Genomic DNA, 19,917 nt, shown 5'->3' with positions numbered 1-19,917 from the left:
CAGCTTAAGAACAAGACAGAGGCAGACTGCCCAGATACAATACCAAATGTTACTGGGATGTGCTGGAACTGGAGAGATTTGTCTTTGACTATACTCTTGTTTTGCTAGTTTACACAAAGTTCTCTAGAAGTTGGAATTTTGGTGGAACTGTTTTGTCATACTGTGCCCTGGTTTGGAAAGAAGGGCTGAATAGAACATACTAGCAATTGTTAGGGAAGACCTCTCATGTCCTCTTGGCACCAGCTCTCTCTCCTCCCACTGTAACAGCTTTCCACTGATTTATAAGATGACCTGATTAATATCTATCTACCTTGCTAGATTGTTAACTCCACATGCATGGGGATCACCCTTCACTTACCTCGTCTTTGTATCCTTACTACCTACCACAGTGGCTGGCCTGTAGCACAAGTTCAGAAATAAAAGAAGGCAAACACCATGTGGGTCTTGCTCACTAGTAAGCTCCCTTAACCCTCTTAAATAAATTGATAAGTGAATGAATGGGTGAACAAATACATCTGAGAAAAGTTTTAAATAATATATAATTTTGTACTAGAGCCATTCACTAAAAATGTACATGCCTCAGTTTGTGTGTAAAGGAGATACTCTGCTAAAGCATGCATCTCTTACTTCTCATAGGGTTAAAGAAAACAAAAAACAGTCCTTTCGAAATAATTTTTCAGGATCCATTTGAAAAATATAGTTTGAATCAATTAAGTATAGCAGCATAGAATACTGTTAAGTCTAAATACATTAGTTTTACAAATATGCTTTGTTTTTCTGGCTATATACTTAGCAAACAGCTATTTCAATCAAATAATAAACAACATTTTTGAATGCTCACTATAGGCTTGATACTCAGAAAGAGCTCAGATATATTAGGACATAATGAACATTTAGTAAATGTGTTAGTAAACCAGGGTTTTAGCTTTAGCTTCAACATTAGTGGGCCATAAATGCCACATTTTACTGTACTACAAGGAAATGAGGTGTCCATGTGAATAGTGCACACAGAAAAATAAGGCAAACTGACTGTTTCTTGGAGTTACAAATGCTACATTATTATGATTTAGTAATAAGTATTGTTTTTAAAAAGGTTCCCATTTAGATAAGCCCCCACAACTTTCCAAGGGACTGAGAACAACTTCTAAGTATTTATAATATGTATCTGCTCTACTCTGTGAATATAAAATTAGAAATGTGTCATGCTATTTGACCAAAAAAGTGTCCCCACCCACACAGTATCAATCTAGACTATCAGTTAGCAATTAATCTAGTAGCCCAGTGTGGAAATTCCCCATGGAGAAAACAAAGCTCATCTCTGCTCTGGGCAAGAACCTGTAGGCTTCTTCTCGCAGGGTGAGCTTCCTGTAATTGGGCCTGGACCACATACCATCTTCTTCAACAATGAAGGTCTTGATTTTCATACATGAAAGTGGAAAAGAAGTCTTTTTTTTTTTGCTCTATTTGCCATTTTCTCCTTTTAATCAAATAGGGAGGGCACTTGATTTTGGAATGGGCATACTACTAAAAATATTTATTGAGTGCCTATTACTATTACATGGCAGACTCTCTTCCAGGCACTAGAGATATAGTAGTGACCAAAATAAGAGCAATTTCATAAAAAATAAAGCCCCCTCTCCTCACATTCTAATGGGGACACTACCAGAATTAAGAGAACACAACCATCTTGCACACGGGAGAGAGGCTTACATTATCTATAAAACAGCACAAGAAAGTAACTGCACAAAAGAAAATTGTTCAGCAAACACTAAAACCCACACTGGTAAACAGAGGGCTCTGTTTGATGAAATCCTCAGCACCATTGTGAAAAAAACAATTCCCTGACATGTTGGAAGGATCTTAGTGTTGCTTTTCGGCCAATCTCATGAAATAATGCCTAGCAATAACCTATAATAGATAATGTACAGGTGTGTATGGAATGGCTTGGATTTACATTTTAGCTGGACAATCAGTTAATTAACTGGAGCTTCAGGTATTCTTTCAAGTATGGGAAAATGTTTTATAAATTAAAAAGTGTTACATAAATGGGTTTGACTCCTCTTATAATAGTAATTTGGACAAATCACTAAGCAGACTTCTCTAAAGAATGTCTTTATAAGAACAGAATAGTGAACATTTTGGATTAATCAGGTCTTTCTTCTTGATTTCTTATTTTGAAAAACATTAAATGCTCACTGAAAATAATTAAAACAACACAGAAGAATAAGTTTTCATAATAACAAATAAAAGTCCAATAAACTTCTCCATCAGTCTCCTTAGTATGGCATGTAGTCTTCCAAATCTCTTCCCATGAATATAATTTTTTCCTCTAAAAAATGAGATTACACTACACATTCCAAGTAAAACTTGTTTACTTCATTTTGTAACATATCACAAACATTCTTCCATGCCAGTGTATATATATTTACCTTATCATTTTCAAGTGCTGCCTTGTATCCTATATTATGGATGTACCATAATTGTTTTATTCTGTTATTTACAATTTATTCATTTTTTTATTTATTCATAATTTATTCTATTAGACTATATTATATTAGACTATAAATAATTCTGCAGTGAACATCAATCCTTATATTCTCATAAAATAATTTATGTATGATATATTCCTAGAAATGGAATTGCTGAGTCAAGGGTTTTCAGTTTTGATCAGTTCTGAAAAACTGTCATTCAAGGCCATAAAAATTATAACCTTGCTTTTTCATGCCTTTTTGTTTTCTTAACTTGGATTTTCTAATTACTATAATTAATAACTATAATATATGCTCCTTCTCAACTATGATAGAGACAAAACTTTCCATTAAAACACTAAAATAAAATTTTAATCAAAACACAAAGGCCAAAGGAAATTTACTAAAATTTACATGAGACTTATGCTCAATCTAACTACATAAAGACTATCTAAAACAGAGCTGGAGAGAAAGAACCGTGTATAATTACAGAAAACAACTGCTACACTACTTGAACCTATACCAAGAGCGCAAACTTTTCCATGAAGCATTTCCTGTCTTAATTGGACAGACGACTCCTTTAAACACAGACTGATTTCAAGGTACGCTGCCTAATGTTGTTTTGAAACATGATACTCTTCAGTCAGTACTATAAGAAATCAAACTTTGGAAACTCTGGAGATACTACCTACTTTATAAACCACATTTCCTGTTTTTAACCCCTATGCCCTAAGGCAGTTATCAGTCCTAGTCTACAGATAAAAATAGATTGAAAAATACTATAAATATCCCACAATGTACTTTTTTTGGTAAAACTGAAACACTACATGAAAAAACTTTTTTTTTCTGAAATAAATTATTCAATTACACTCTTAAGGCACATTATTGAAATTACTGCCTATTAAAAAAAGGTAACCAGGAACTGTATCAGTATTGGCAGACAGAAAGGCCTAAATATTCTGCAATAAAATTAGTTTTGCTGGAATAGAGAAAGGGTTTTAAGTTCCAGGTCTTCATGTTTTAGTTTATTCATTCCTAAGTTGATTTCTTTGCCAAAATTGACAGAATGTCTTTGCCATATAGGGGATTTTAAAAGTGAACACTTGAAGAGAGGATATGCTTCATATGTAGTCTCTGAGTGAATAACCTCAACCTCTACAGTTCGCAATTTTATCAGAATCTTTTTTTGGCTTTAATTAATATGATCTTCTATATTTTATTTTATTTTTAAAGTCTATTTCTTTTGAGAGAGAAAAAGAGAGAGGGAGGGGCAGAAAGAAGGGGAGAGAGAGGTTCCCAAGAAGGCTCTGTGCTGCCAGTGCAGAGCCCAATGCAGGGCTCAAACTCACGAAAGTGTGAGATTATGACCTGAGCTGAAACCAAGAGTGGGGCACTTAACCAAGTGAGCCACCCAGGCGCCCCATGATCTCCTATCTTTTAAATAAGAAGAGGAAAACTTTGTCTCATGAAAAGAGAAAACATTGCCAGCAGTGAAAATAACAATAAAATTATTTCAAGGCTTATGTTTTCCATTTTTAAGAAAAGATTTCTATTTATTAATAGTTTAGCATTCATATACATCATAGACAAATGTCTTTCAAGACTCAAAAATGAGCAAGGGTATCACAACATCTCCCATTCCAAAGTTAAAGTCTGATGGGTAAAACAAATTATGAGTTACACTACCATAAATATTACAGATCACCTCATACATTTAACAGAGAATATCAGTTTCATCATTTGAAACATGATATACTGAATTTCAGACCTAAAGGTAGACATTTAATCAATTTAACATCAGTTGATAAAACAAACTCATTTGTTTCAATTTAGCCTTCTGGCAGAAAATTTTTTTTTCATTAGAAAGTACTTCAATTAGCAAAGTCAAAGAGACAAGATTCATTCTATCTATGCAAAGGAATGCATTTTGTTTTACACTTACAACGTTTTATTACATTTGTATATAACATTTCATAAACAAGTCTGTAGTGACTTTAATTTCAAAGTCTCAAGTTGTTGTTTTTTTTAAAATAAAGATGACATCAATTAAATCACAACTAATAAAATGGTTATGAGAGAAGCCAGGCTGAAGAACATGGCACTAGAGCCTGACTGGTTGGGTTAGAATCCTGCCTTCCCTAGTTAGCTGTGTGGGCCTCTGTGATTCAGTGAATGAACACACAGAAAGTGCTCTACCACTGTCTGGTCCACTGTAGATGGTATGAAAATGCAGAGTGGTACTATCCATGTAATGGAGCAGCTATTGTATCCCTATCAGTGGAATCACCACTGTGGAGCACAGCAAAGAAGTAATAACATAAAGTCCGTATTCTCAACATTTGGTCTCGGCCTGGGTGGCTCAGTGGGTTGAGCATCCGGCATCGGCTCAGGTCCAGGTCATGATCTTACTGTTCACGAGTTCAAGCCCTGTGTCAGGCTCTGTGCTGACCGCTCAGAGCCTGGAGCTTGCTTTGGATTCTGTGTCTCCCTCTCTTTCTGCCCCTCCCCTGCTTGCATTCTGTCTCTCTCTCTCTCTCTCTAAAAAATAAATGAACATTAAAATTTTTTTTTTAATGAGACATGGTTGATAAAAATGTTACATTAGTTTCAGGTGTACAACATAGTGATTTAACAACTCTAAATATTATGCTATGCTCATAAGTGTACCTAACCACCGATCACCACACAACACTATTACACTACCATTGACTGTATTCCCTATGTTGTATCTTTCAACGGTGACTTATTCATGCCATAACTGGAAGCCTACACCTCCCACTCCCCTTTGCTCACTTTGTCCATCCTCCTATTCCTTAACCTTTTGGTAAATAATAGTTTTTCCTCTTTATGGGTCTGTTTCTGTTTTTTTGTTGGTTTTTAGATTCCACATAAAAGCAAAATTGTATGGTATTTGTCTTTCTGTGTCTGACTAATTTTACTTAGCATAATATCTTCTAGGTCCATCCGTATTGTCACCTCACACCAGCCACAACAACTAGTATCAAAAAGACAAGAAATAACAAGTGTTTGTAAGGATGTAGAGAAAAGGGAACCCTTGTGCACTGTTAGTGGGAATGTAAATTCGTGCAGCCACTGTGCAAAACAGTTATGGAGGGTCCTCAAAAAAACTAAAAATAGAAATACCATATGATCTAGTAATTCCACTACTGGGTATTTACTCAAAGAAAACAAAAACACTAATATAAAAAGATATATGCATCCCTATGTTTACTGTAACATTATATACAGTGCCAACATATGGAGGCAACCTAAATATCCATAGATAAATAAATGGATAAAGAAGATGTGATGCAATATTAGCCTTAAGTGAAACATTAGCCTTAAAAAGAATGAAATCTTGCCATTTGTGATAAAAATCTTTTAAATCTTTCAATAAGTATCTTTTAAGCCTAACTGTGACAATTAAAACTACTAAGCAATTGGTTGTTAAATGTTTGAAATGATGAAATTGAAGAAGCAGTATAGCAAGATAGAAAGGGCTTTGATGGTAGCATCTGACTTTGACAAGCTGTTTACCTACATTAGCCTACATTTGCATTATCTATAACGCTGGATATAAAGTTTACTGTAAGGACTATCAACTACAAAGGCACGGGAACTCAATAGTAGCAAGAAGGAGCAGGAAAGGTAGTAACAACAACTCATTTTATTGCTAGGATTTTGTTTCTCTGACTCTGCAACAAAATTTCTTTCCAATATCTGAATTCTAAGTTATTTTTTCTCTTGAAGTTATTATTAACAATTATGCAGTTGCTCTTCCATCTTCAAAATCAATGCTTCCTTTTATTACTCTACCAAATTTATTGCCTAGGGAAGATTCTGGTACAGTTTTATCCAAAAACAAAAGTAACCTCTTTATTCTTCCTGATATTTTTATCTTTCATTATAGTAACATTTATAATTCTATCATACATTGAAATGATCCAGTATAAGTCACTGTTTTTCACAGAAAAAGGAAAACTGAATACACATACTGTCCTTTTAGCAAGCCGCCACTTCTTTCTTCAGCTGGAGTAGGACTATGAGACCAAAGCCTATGAGCCCTCATTCAGGGAAAGTGGCAGCTCTCCCTCTTCGTACCTTGTTAGGGGTACCTCGGACAGAGAAAGGCACAAAGTGCTTTTTCAATCCAATTATTTACAAAATATTAGGATGTGCAAAATTATATAGTATTGTTATCTCTCTGGTCTCCTATACCCTATATACTTCTCCAATAAGAATGATAAAGTTAGAATTTAGAGACAGAAGAACAGGGCTGAGGTCCTAAGTCTAGTATCTTTAACAAGTCTGATTCCTTTTCTGATTCTTCAAATTTTAAAAATCAGCCAAATGGGGAAAATAAAATCTTACTCCAATGAGGTTGTTGGAAGGATAAAATGTGATAATGTATGTAAAAATAACAGTTAAACTGTAAGTTATTTTTATTTAAAAATGGACCAAAATGCAGTATCTTAACAAATTCATCAAGTTTTCAATATGACCCAAAGCAAAATGATGTTTGGTATTTCATTTTCAATGCTACAAGCTTAAAAATGACAAAAATGGGGCAACCTACATGTTTCCATTTGTACAATTATGACTTACTGTGTTACCAGGTCCTCTCTCATGCTCTTTCTAAAGCAGTGTACACAAAAGGTGTCACTTACATTTGTACAGGCATCTGAAAACACAAATGCTACCTGTTTGAAATGTCTTCTTATCAGGAAAAAATGTTAAGACCTAGTATAATTCTCATACTGGGAAACCATTCATTTACTAAAATACTCATTTGTTCAAACATATGTTGAGAATCCACTATGTAAAGGGACTTCCTATGGTGGGGACCCCAGTGGGACTAAGGCATGGTACCTGCCATCAAGAGGCACAGTCTTCAAACTTATTGATTATCCAAGTTATAAGTAAAATAAATTTGAACCCTCTTGATATAAGATTATAATGTGTGATACATAACCTCTGATATATAAAACTATGTGCCACTATGTTAATAAATAATTATATTGTTTAAAACAAATACATAAATGTATAAAACATAATTTATACATATAGATGCATATTATATATTCCATGCATTAAAAATAAGAAAAACGGAAAAGGAGAATGTACAAAGGAAATAAAAATTATTTTATTAGTTTAAATATGCTAGGTTATGCTAAAGTTAAAAAAAAAAACAATATCATCTTAACACAATAGCAAATGCATGTCCTCATGAGACATGTCCAATGGGGGCCAGGGGTCTTGGCTTATGAGGCTTCACCTTAATATAAGTTTTCTAAGTTTGACATTTAGCAGAACAAAAAATGTTTTTAAATTGAAATAACAGTGATTTGAAGGTCTGAATGTTCATTTTGTTTAGATACTTGGATTTAGTGACTTTCATAGCTGAAAATGTCCTACACAAAATATTACACAAAGATATGTATTTGAAAAAGGTAAGCAATTGGCTGTACTTACTAAATGATGATACTCTGTTTTCAAGATTTTTAAATTTTCAGTTTTTCCCTCTTTTAAAATTAAGTATAACTTACAGAGGGCTGTCACAGTGGATCCCTTTGGCTGAGAGTGTCTGAGGATCTGTGGACAGTTTACTGAGCCCATTAATGCCCTTGCCCAGACTCATGCTGCTGTCATATCACGCTACCTGTGCACACCCCTCCCTCCCAACCCCATCTCTGTTTGTAAGGAATGTGGCCCACAATATCAGACTGAAGGTTTACAATGGGAATTTGGTCATTATGGTCCTATAGTTCATGTGTATGCTCCACTTGATTTTTATACCTGCTATCCAAGAGGATTTGTTTATGTTCAACCAAGGATGTGTGACACTGAAGATGCTTTATTACGTAATTTTGATAGAAAATGTATTTATGGATGCCAAAATGAAATACAGTTTGCACAGAGGGATCAGAAGACTCCAAATTAAATGAAAACCAAGGAAGGGAGGAATGTGTATAGTTCTTCACACTACAACGATTATGACAGATACAATATAGATGCTCTAGGAGAAGTTATGAAAGATCAAGAAACTGGTAGTTTGATTACAACTATAGAAGTATTTATAGCCTTGGAAACAGACCAGCTGGAAGACCAAAGTGTAGCAGAAGCCATTCTGACAATCATAAAATTCAAACGCTGCCATCGATCTTTTCAAGATCAAATCCAGTTCAAGATCACAGTCCAAGTTCCAGCTCAAGAAAGAAATGAAGGCTATCCTAAACAGAGGCAGCCAAGTGTTGCCCTCCCAGGGTAAGGAAAGGGCATCTTCCCTTACCCACCCTCCCCAAGCCCACCAGCATGGTCAGACTTCAGAGGGAAACACAGAGCCACCTAGTGGAGGCCAGAGTTGCTTACACCAAGTCCCACTCATCTGCACTTTGGAGCCACATTTCCACTGAAACAAGTCCCCCTGAGAATCAGCAGAGCAGGCCCCTCCCAGAGAAGACCAGGACAAATCCCTTCTGCCTGTTTAGTCTACAGATCATAGGGTGCTGCAGCTCTAGGGGTGTTTCAGCTCTAGGGGAAACTGGATCTAGCTTTATTTGGGTTTCCTTTTATTTGTTCATTTTATTTGCTTCTGTTTTTGTTTATAGTTTTTTTTCTTTCTATTTCTTAGATAAAGAACATTTTTATTCTATTCTATTTTATTTTATTAAAAATTTATTTTTTTCTTTTCTCTCTTTTCTCTATCAAGCCTCTCTTAACAAGCAGACTGAAACACACCTAAGATCTAACTTCATTTATTGAAGTTTTTTCATTTTGTTTTAATTTTTAATATTTTTAATATTTTTTTAATGTATATTTTACTTTTGAGAGAGAGAGCAAGCACACAAGTGGGGGAGAGACAGAGAGAGAGAGAGAGGGAGACACAGAATCCAAAGGAGGCTCCAGGCTCTGAGCTGTCAGCACAGACCCCGACACGGGGCTTGAACTCACAAACCCTGAGATCATGACCTGAGCCAATGTCAGATGCCTAACCAACTGGGCCACCCAGGCACCCCTGATTTTTACTTATTATTTTATTTTATTAATTTTTTTTCTTTCTCCAAAATGACAACATAGAAGACTTCATCCAGAAAAGAAGAGCAGGAAGAAATGACAGCCAGGGATTTAATTGACACAGATATAAGTAAGATGTATGAACTAGAATTTAAAAGCACAATTATGGGGTACCTGGGTGGCTCAGTCTGTTAAGCGTCTGACTTCAGCTCAGGTCATGATCTCGCAGTTCATGAGTTCAAGCCCCATATTGGGCTCACTGCTGTCAGCCTGTCAGTGTAGAGCCTGCTTCAGATCCTCTGTCCCCCTCTCTCTGCCCTTTCCCCACTTGGACTCTCCCCTAAAATAAATAAAATATTAAAAAAAAAAACTAAGAGTGCCTAGGTGGCTTGGTCAGTTAAGTGTCTGATTTCAGCTCAGGTCATGATATCACAGTTTGTGAGTTCCAGCCCCACATTGGGCTCTGTGCTGACAGCTCAGAGCCTGGAGCTTGCTTCAGATTCTATGTCTCCCTCTCTCTCTGCAGCTTCCCTGCTCATACTGTCTCTCTTTCTCTCCCAAAAATAAACATTAACCCCACCCCCCCAAAATTATAGGAACAAGCTGGGGTCGAAAAAGGCATAGAAGACACAGGAAAAATCCCTTTCTGCAGAGATAAAAAGAGCTAAAATCTTGTCAGGCTGAAATTGGAAGATGCTATAACCAAGGCACAATCTTGAATGGATGCCATGATGGCGAGGATGGATGAAGCAGAGCAGCAAATCAGTGATACAGAAGGAAAAATTATGGGGAAAAAAATGAAGCTGAACAGAAGTGTGAGACAAAGGCAGAAGGATCATTATACAAGACTTAAAGAACTTAGTGATTTATTAAAGAGGATTAACATTCGTATCATAGGAGTCCCAGAAGATGAAGAGAGAGAAAAAGGGACAGATAGTTTATGTGAGCAAATTACAATTGAAAACTTCTCTAATGTGGGGATGGACCCAGACATCAAAATCCAAGAAGCAGAGAACTCCCATTAAATTCAACAAAAGCTGATCATTGCCAAGGCATATCATGGTCAAACTCACAAAATAGACAGACAAGGAAGGAGTCATGAAAGCAGTAAGGTTCGGGAAAAAAGTCCTTAACCTACAAGGGAAGACAGATCAGGTATGCAGTAGATCTGTCCAAAGAAATTTGGTAGGTCAGAAAGGAGTGGCTAGATATATTCAACATGCTGAATCAAAAAATATGCAGCCAAGAATTCTTAATCCAGCAAGGCTGTCATTCAGAATGGAAGGAGAGATAAACAGTTTCCCGAGACTAACAAAAACTAAAGGAGTTTATGACCACTAAACTAGCCTTGCAAGACATTTTAAGGGACTCTTTAAGCAGAGAAAGACAAAACAAAACAAGATCAGAAGAATCAAATACTAGAAAGGACCAGAGAGGATCACCAGAAACTTCAACTCTACAGGCAATGCAATGGCACTAAATTCAAATCTTTCAATAATCACTCTGAATGTAAATGGACTAAATGCTCCAATCAAAAGACATAGGGTATCAAAATGTATAAAAAACCAGGATCCATCTATATGCTGCCAATAAAAGACTCATTTTAGATCTAAAGACACTTGCAGATTGAAAATGAGGGGATGGAGAACCGTCTATCATGCTAAGGGGTATCAAAAGTAAGCAAGAGTACCCATACTTAATATCAGACTAACTAGATTTTAAAACAAAGGCTGTAAAAAGAGATGAAGAAGTGTATTATATCATAATTAAGGGGTCTCTCCATCAAGAAGATCTAGCAATTATAAATATCTATGCTCCCAACTTGAGAGCATGCAAATATATAAATCAATTAAATCAATTAATAATAAACATAATGAAACTCATTGATAATAATACAATAATAGTAGGGGACTTTAACACTCCACTTACATCAGAGAACAGATCATCTAAGCAGGAAATCAACAAGGAAACAATGGCTTTGAATGACACACTGGACCTGATGGACTTAACAGATATATTCAGAACATTTCATCCTAAAGGAGCAGAATACACATTCTTCTTGAGTGCACAAGGAACATTCTCTAGAATAGATCACATACTGGGTCACAAATCAGCCCTCAATATGTGCAAAGATCATATCATGCATACTGTCAGACCATAATGCTATGAAACTTGGAATCAACCACAAAAAACAAAAATGTGGAAAGATCAAAAATACTTGGAGGTTAAAGAACATCCTATTAAAGAATGAACTGGTTAACCAAGAAATTAAAGAGGAAATTAAAAAGTACATGAAAACTGATGAAAATGAAAACACGACAATCCCAACTTCTGGGATGCAGAAAAGGCAGTTAAAAGAGTAAAGTATATAACAATCCAGACCTTCCTAAGAAGGAAGAAATGTCTCAAATACACAATCTAACTTTAAATCTAAAGGATCTGGGGAAAAACAAACCAAAACAAAAAAAACCTGCAAATAAAGCCCAAAGTCAGCAGAAGACAGGAAATAACAAAGATTAGAGCAGAAATCAATGATATCAAAATCAAAACAACAGGAGAACAGATCAATGAAACTAAAAGCTGGTTCTTTGAAAGAATAAACAAAATTGATAAATACCTGGCTAGACTTATCAAAAATAAAAAGGAAAAGACCCAAATAAGTAAACCATGAATGAAAGAGTAGTTATCACAACCAACAACACAGAAATACAAACTATTATATTATGAACAATTATACCCCAACAAATTGGGCAATCTGGAAGAAATGGATAAATTCCTAGAAACACATAACCTAAAAGAAAGGGAAAACTGAACAGACCTATAACCAGTAAAGAAATTCAATCAGTAATAAAAAAAAGTCTTCCAACAAACAAGAGACCAGGGCTGGATGGCCTCCCAGGGGGAATTCTACCAGTCAAGAAGAGTTAATACCTATTCTTCTCAAACTGTTCCAAAATACAGAAATGGAAGGAAAACTTCCAAACTCATTCTATGAGGTCAGCATCACCTTGATTCCAAAACCAGACAAAGACCCCACTAAGAAGGAGAATTACAGACCAATTTCCCTGATGACCATGAATGCAAAAATTCTCAACAAAACAGTAGCAAATCGAATCCAACAATATATAAAAGAATTATTCACCACAATCAAGTGGGATTTTTTTCCTGGGCTACAGGATGGTTCAATATCTGCACATCAATTAACGTGATACAGGACACTGACAAAAGAAAGGATAAGAACCACATGATCCTCTCAGTAGATGCAGAAAAAACATTTGTCGAAATACAGCATCCTTTCTTGATAAAAATCCTCAAGAACGTAGGGATAGAAGAAACATACCTCAACAACATCATAAAGACCATATATGAAAGACCCACAGCTAGTATCATCCTCAATGGGGAAAAGCTGAGAACTTTCCCCCTAAGATCAGGAACACAGCAGGGATGTCCACTCTCACCACTCTTGTTCAAAATAGTACTAGAAGTCCTAGCCTTAGTAATCAGACGATGACGACAACAACAACAACAACAACAACAACAACAACAACAACAACAAAAATAAAAATAAAATAAATAAAATAAAATAAATAAAAGGCATACAAATTGGCAAGGAAGAAGTCAAACTTCCACTATTTGCAGACATGATTCTCTATATGGAAAACTGAAAGACTCCATCAAAAAATTGCTAGAACTGATACGTGAATTCAGCAAAGCTGCAGAATATAAAATCAACATGCAGAAATCTGTTGCATTTCTATACATCAATAATGAAGCAGCAGAAAGAGAAATCAAGAAAACAGTCCCATTTATAACTGCACCAAAAACCACAGGAATAAACCTAACCAAAGAGGTAAAAGATCTGTACACTGAAAACTATAGAACAGGTATGAAAGAAATTGAAGAAGACACAAGGAAATGGGAGAAAATTCTATGTTCATGGATTAGAAGAACAAATATTGTTAAAATGTTGATACTACCCAACACAGTCTATATATTCAATGCAATCCCTCTCAAGATACCATCAGCATTCTTCACAGAGCTAGAACAAACAATTCTAAAATTTGTATGGAACCAGTAAAGACCCTGAATTGCTGAAGTAATGTTGAAAAAGAAAACCAAAACGGGAGGCATCATAATTCTGGACTTCAAACTATATTACAAAGCTGTAATCATTAAGACAGTATGGTACTGGCACAAAAAACCAGACACATAGACCAGAGAGCAGAACAGAAAACCCAGAAATGGACCCACAAATGTATGGCCAACTAATCTTTGACAAAGCAGGAAAGAATATCCAATGTAAAAAAAAAAAGAAAAAAGACAGCTTCTTTAGCGAATGGTGATGGGAAAACTGGAGACATGCATAAGAATGAAACTAGACCACTTTCCCACACCATACACAAATTCAAAAAGGATGAAAGACCTACATGTAAGACAGGAAACTATCAAAATCCTAGAGGAGAATAAAGGCAGCAACCTCTTTGATGTAACAGCAACTTCTTACTTGACATGTCTCCAAAACGCAAGGAAAACACAACTAAAAATGAACTATTGGGATCTCATCAAGATAAAAAGCTTCTGCACAGCAAAGGAAACCCTCAGCAAAACTAAAAGGCAACCAACCGACGGAATGGTAGAAGATCTTTGCAAATGACATATCGGATAAAGGGTTAGTATCATTTTAATTATAACCATTTGCCCAGTACAGGGAAAACTGCCACATGTTTTTGAAGCATTGTTGCAACATTGTATTCCTGATAATTTAAGTAAACAAAACCATGAGTAAATGAATGATACATGCCCCAAAATATCAAGATTTATCCATTTGACTTAACACTAGTATCTAAGACTTTGATTTAGATTTTGACCTAGACCTAGATTGTGATCTTGACTAGATTTGAATCAAAGTGGTTCTTTTTTCCTTGATTCATTTTGATATCTTGAGCCAGCCTTATAATGTGTTTTGGAATCTGTTTTAGAGGTAAATGCCTCTAAATCTATAACGAACTTATCAAACTCAACACCCCCTAATAAACAATAATCCTGTGAAGAAATGGGCAGAAGACATGAATAAACATTGTTCCAAAGAAGACATCCAGATGGCTAACAGACACATGAAAAGATGCTCAACATCACTCATCATCTAGGAAATACAAATCAAAACTATGATGAGCTATCACCTCACACCTGCCAGAATGGCTAGAATTAACAACTCAGGAAATAAAAGATATCGGCGAGGATGCAGAGAAAAGGGAACACTTTTACACTGTTGGTGGGAATGCAAACTGGTACAGCCACTCTGGAAAACAGTATGTACGTTCCTCATAAAGTTAAAAAAGAACTACCCTATAACCCAGTAATTGCACTACTAGGTATTAGCCAAAGATACAAAAAATGCTGATTTGAAGGGGCACATGCAATAGCAGCATTATCAACAACAGACAAACTATGGAAAGAGCCTAAATGTCCACTGACTGTTGATTGGATAATGAAGATTTGGTACATATACACAATGGAATATTAGTCAGCAAGCAAGAAGAATGAAATCTTGCCATTTGCAACAACATGGATGGAACCAGAGTGCATTATGCTAAGCAAAGTAAGTATCAGAGAAAGACAAATATCATATGATTTCACTTATATGTGGAACTTAAGAAACAACCAGAGAGGAATGGAAGGAAAAATCAGATAAAAACAGAGAGGAAGGCAAACCACAAGAGACTGTTAAATATGGATAACAAATATAGAGGGGAACTAGGTGGGGGGTATGGGCTAACTTGGTGATGGGCATTAAAGAAGGCATTTGTTGGGATGAGCACTGGGTGTTATATGTAAGTGATGAATTACTAAATTCTACCCCTTAAACCAATGTACTACACTGTATGTTAGCCAACTTGAATCTAAATAAAACTTAAAGAAAGAAATGAAGGCTCAATCACATTTTAGGTGTGCATCTCTTACCAAAACCAGAGGCATTTACTTCTAAAACAGATTCCAAAACACATTATAAGGCTGGCTCAAGATATCAAAATGAATCAAGGAAAAAAGAACCACTTTGATTCAAATCTAGTCAAGATCACAATCTAGGTCTAGGTCAAAATCTAAATCAAAGTCTTAGATACTAGTGTTAAGTCAAATGGATAAATTTTGATATTTTGGGGCATGTATCATTCATTTACTCATGGTATTGTTTAAATTATCAGGAATACAATGTTGCAACAATGCTTCAAAAACATGTGGCAGTTTTCCCTGTACTGGGCAAATGGTTATAATTAAAATGATAGGCAGTTGAGCAGCCACTCTTAAGAGCCAGTTTGTTTAATGTTATGGGCAGCTACCAGTTTGTGGTATCTCCATGTATTAAAATTTTTTTTAATGTTTATTTATTTTTGAGAAAGAGAGAGACAGAGCACAAGTGGGAGAGGTGCAGAGGGAGAGGGAGACACAGAATCCGAAGCAAGCTCCAGGCTCCAAGCTGTCAGCACAGAGCCCAACGCGGGGCTTGAACCCATGAACCATGAAATCATGAACTGAGATAAAGTCAGACACTTAACTGACTGAGCCACCCAGGTGCCCCCTCTGTATATTTTTGTAAAGATTCTCATTTTTTATGCTTGAAGTATTGGTGAAGAGATAATGGATGACCATAATTTGCAACACTATCTTATTAAAAATTTACTTTCATATCCATATTTGGTATAACTATTAACACAGAAATGTAGCTTGCTAATAAGATAGAATGATGTAAAAGTGAAGTTGTAGCCATAGTACAAGTGAGACTGATCAGACACATTTAGGGTAGACCTTTTTGTCTTAAGATGTCTACTAGATACATGATAATAGTTAACTTATGACACTGTGGAATAGTTCTTTTGCTAACTATCTTGGGGAATGATGTCAACTGGGTTAAGTAGGACTTGGGGAAGATTGAGTTTTTGACTGAAAGATGTAACCTTCACTGCTTTTTTCTGGTTTCTATGATGATTTAGAACATATAAACATTGGAAGAACTCACCTTAAAATCTGAGCAGGTCAATGATGGCAGAAATAATTTTAAGGGGAAAAAATGCTCTCAAGTAGTTACCTTAAACTTTAAAGAGCATTGCTAGTCATATTGCTACGTTTTCTTACTGCTATTAAAAAGCAGCAAGTAAATTGCTTCAAACTAGGCTTATGTTTATGCATATGCATAGTACAAAAGAACTGAATTTTGATGTTTATAGCATTTGTATCAAAATTTGCCTACCACTTTATGAAGGAAGCTTGTTTTTCACACCTGTTTATTGCATGTGAGGCAAGTTGAAAAAGAGTAGTCCCATTCTAGTTGATTCTGTGGTGCCATGAAATTTAAAATATTTTGGAAAAAGAATTAACTTTAAGTAAGAGTCACATCTCTGAGTGTGGCTGGTTATCAATGTAGTATCTGGCAATACCTGACTAAAAAAGAAAATTATATCTCAACCATTTATAATTTCTAGCATTTCTGTGAGAAATCATTTGGGGGGCAATAAAAGGGACATGCCCAAACTCATTTCAGAATAAAGGCTGGTATCTTTAAAAATTACAGATAACTTGTTTGCAGGTATAAGTAAGAAATACTGTGGGGAGACAATTCCTTTTGGAGGATCATTTTTATCAATTTTTGTTTTAGTAATATAGGCCTTGCCTGTAAAGAACAAAACATAGTTTTAAAATACTACTTGTGGAATGTTTTTAATGGACTGATTCTAGAACTTTTGTATATTTGACAGTATTTTGAACTTTCATTTCTTTACTGTTTGCAGTTAATGTTTATGTTCTGCTATGCAATAATTTATATGCACATCTATTTTTTTTTTAGATTTTCCTAGATGTAAACTCTACAACAAAAAGTCTATTTAAATTGTAGCAGTCGTTTGCAGTTCTACCAAAGAGGAAGGTTGTAGGGCTAAACTTCATATTTTCTTTCTTTTAGAAGCTTCTCAAAAGGTATTTTTTATATGTTCTTTTTAACAAATATTGTGTCAACCTTGAAAACATCAATGTTTAGATCAAAACAAGGCCCAGCTTATTTTCTGCTTGCTGTAAATTAATCAATCATGCTATAATAAAAACAAAATGAAGGGGAAAAATTAAGTACAACTTATAATAAGCCATGTAAATCTTAAGTGTATAACCTGATGGGTTTTTTTTAAATTTGTATACATATATATAACCACCATCCACATCAAGACATAAAATATTTATATCCAGCATCCCATCAGGCTCTTTTGTAGTCTTTCCCAGACAATATACCCCCACCTATAAGGTAATCATTATTCAGACCTCCATCTCCATTGATCAGTATGTTGGCTTTCATACAAATGAAATAAGGAACTCCTACAGAAGCAGACAGTATGTATTCTTTTGGATATGGACTCTTCCTCTATTATATCTGTGAGAACCATTAATATTACATATGGAAGAGCTTGGTCATTGTCATTGCTATACAAATCTTACTGTATGGCTACACCACAATTTATGTACCCATTCTAACTGCTGAATAACATCTGAATTGTTTCCAATTTTTAGCTATTTTAAATAAAACTGCTATGAATGTTGCTGTCTTTTGGTAGGCATAACACTCATTTCTCTTAGGCAACATACTGGAATCAAATTGGGTCATGGCAAAAATGCAAATTTATCTTTAGTGGACACTGCCAGTTTTCCCATGGTGAAAGACTATGTGCCCACCAAAAGCACTTCACGGTCAACAATAATTTATGCATGGTCTTGCTGGATACTGGCACATGTGTCCAAAAATAGCACTTGTTCTAGTTAAAAAAAAGGGGGAAGGGATTTGTTAATCACTTTTCCTTAGTAGAAAACAAAACAAAACAAAATAAGCCATAGCACAAAATCAAAAAAGAAGAGAAAAAGGTCTAAGAAAATATACCAATTTTTCTTTTCATTATACAACCCAACTGTAGAATATTAATCTTTTTCATATCCGTCATATTTAAACTCCCTGAAGGTGGCTTTTTGTGTTTTCATAAAACCTATAACTAAGCTCCTTCAATACACAAACTTACTAAAAGTGATATGCATTCTACATATAATTCTTAAAGTTCTTGTTACTGTAATCATAGGCTGTCACTCCATTTGCAATCAGAAAGGACAGAAATTTCAAAAAATGAAAAATGGGTTTTCAAATATATCATATTTATGAATTTACTTTGGTTGTCCCTCAAACATTTTTATTATCTGTATGAAACATTATCAGTAAATTGATACAAAAGAAAATCCATATCCCAAGTAAATATCTTACACATTATAAAGATTTTATTATCATGTTTAACTTGCTCCTATAGACACAAGCTGCTTTGTTGATGTCTATTGCTCTAATCACTTAAAACTTAGCCCCAAACTGAGTTTTGGATTCAAACAATATCACTGTTGGACTGTTGATACAACACAGAGTTTACCAAATTAGCTTGCTGATAAATAATAAATCGAGGCAGAAAAAGTCCCAGTTTTGTCAACAACATGGTGCTCCAGGGCCTTCAGTAACCCTTCACCTGAGACTTGGTTTCCTCTGTTCTGAAGAGAAGAATGTGCCAGGTGTCTGAGACCCTTTCAGACCTGTCAGTTTCCCTTCTAATGGGGACTCCCAGGAAATATTCAAGATGTTGTTGTTTTAAAAAACACATACTCAAAAGGTTTCCACTGTAATGTTCAACAGTTATCAAAATGGCTTATTCTTAAGCTATACTAAAGTAATTAGGGGTGGGTTTTTGTTGCTTATTAAGAGAAGATGGTTAAGGAAGTTGGATGTAATTAACCCAATAAATATTTATCAACCTGCTGTTTACCTATGAGGTTCTCTCCTGTACTGGGGGAGAGATGCAGACAGAGATGGCTTTTCTGACCCTGATTGATGACATATTAGAGAAGATGAAACCCAAAGAATTGTTCTACAGTTTAGCTTTCTCACAAAATTCTATAGGTGTGCATCTTCTACTAGAATGAGTAAATTCATGTGCCTTTTCCATTCACTGAGAACAGTTTTTGAGTACACAATCTGCCTGTGGCACTTTCTCAGTGGCTTCAGACTTGGTGGTGATGAAGATGCAGCCCCTCCAGGGGTTCTCTGGAAGCTCACACCTAGGTGCACACAAGGACCTTAGGCATGCTCAGGTGGGAAGCTCTGAGAGGAGCTGGAGTGCTCCAGCAGAGCAGAAGCCCAGAGGAGGGTACAGGGGGATGCAGGAGCAGCTGAGTAAGGGCTGGCAAAGCTAAATGAGGGCAAGAGATATCTTTGAAGGTTATTGTGAAGCGAAAGTTATAGGAGCCAATGACCAGATTTGTGCATATAAAAAACTTTAAGGAGAATGATAAGCAACAATGGCTTAGTTATAAACTAACAGTTTTCAAAATTTTCCCTTTCAATCCTAGCCACAGTAAAGGCACATGAATG

General features: G+C 35.5%; 1 protein-coding gene and 1 pseudogene across 2 annotated transcripts in view; one reads left to right on the top strand and one right to left on the bottom strand.

Annotated features, from left to right (window-relative positions):
• The window catches only part of EXOC2 (exocyst complex component 2), a 277,442-nt gene that overhangs the window by 24,725 nt on the left and 232,800 nt on the right, over positions 1-19,917 (bottom strand). The window lies entirely within an intron of this gene.
• On the top strand, positions 6,511-19,739 carry LOC122490218 (annotated as a pseudogene).

This window comes from Prionailurus bengalensis, chromosome B2 (assembly GCF_016509475.1).
Source record: "Prionailurus bengalensis isolate Pbe53 chromosome B2, Fcat_Pben_1.1_paternal_pri, whole genome shotgun sequence".
NCBI classification, from domain to species: domain Eukaryota; kingdom Metazoa; phylum Chordata; class Mammalia; order Carnivora; family Felidae; genus Prionailurus; species Prionailurus bengalensis.
This window is presented reverse-complemented; position numbering and strand designations above follow the sequence as displayed.